Below are 1,185 nucleotides of genomic sequence, written 5' to 3' on the forward strand. Positions count from 1 at the left end.
CTTCTAAAATTTTTGTTATCCATGCCTTCACACGGCTTTGCTCTTGACATTTTTTTTCTTCAATACTCTCATCATACAAAGTCTCTTCACCCTGCCACTGCTTCTCGTCAGCTTTAGTGTTATAGCCATGGTCAGCGATTTTTTTTTCTAATATTTTCCGGCTTTCCAATACAGAAATCCCATTTTTAAGCCTCGTGTCCTGGTGTTCATGCCCAGCAACAATACATGTCAGACGGAAAATATTCTCAAACTCATACAGAGACTGACTGTCAATCATTAGTGAAAAACAGAGCATGAAAAAATGTCTAACTTTGGAAAATTTCATTTGTTGGAAACAAATCCATCGACGCACCATGCTCAACAAATGAGCAACATCTAATCGTATAAACGTAAAAATTTCCGGACGATGTTTGAATTCTTCATGTTCACTGGCTAGTAGAAAACAAGTTTCATTATAAGTTTTCACAGTTTGAAAATTAAATCCTAAGCATAATCCGTTCATTAATGCCCGGGACGAGTCACAAACTACTTGCTTTGGTTTTAAAGCTCCATTGTCCTGCCAATCTTTTATAAACTTCCAATTTATCCCTGTGTCTTGAGATTCAGTGAGCATATCATGTACAGACACGATTACGCCGTCATAGTGGATTACAATTGAGTACAAAAATATGTGTCCTGACAAAGTCTTATTTGGCCGTTCTATTTTCCGAACAAGGCTACCAGTCCCATCAACAGATATTGAAGAATAATCCCTCGTTATTTTACGATATTGATTATATGCATGAAGCTGTTGATGTGTGCTGAAGGTGACCAAAAATTTATTTGAAATGACATTGTGGATGGATCCTTGGTATTTCCCATATCTCATCATTTCTAAATTTTCCACAACGTTTTTTTTGCCTGCTTCAATTTCGTATAAATTATTGGAAAATTCTTTTTTTGCCTGACGAACAGCTTCTGTTTTCGGAACTTGAGGAGGCAGACGACCACCAAATTTAGTTTTTTCCTTCATTTGTACTTTCATATAATTCCGGCAGCCTTTGTAAAACGCCTCTTCTCCCACCTTCTTTCGGCGTTCACCACGTAATTGCCGCTTTACGTCCTCATGTTTAGTACTGAGAGTATTTTGTGTCCTAATAGTCATAAAAAAATCTCCTTCTTCGGGTTCTTCATCCAGATAACAAT

This window comes from Fopius arisanus, unplaced genomic scaffold, assembly GCF_000806365.1.
Source record: "Fopius arisanus strain USDA-PBARC FA_bdor unplaced genomic scaffold, ASM80636v1 scaffold00227, whole genome shotgun sequence".
NCBI classification, from domain to species: domain Eukaryota; kingdom Metazoa; phylum Arthropoda; class Insecta; order Hymenoptera; family Braconidae; genus Fopius; species Fopius arisanus.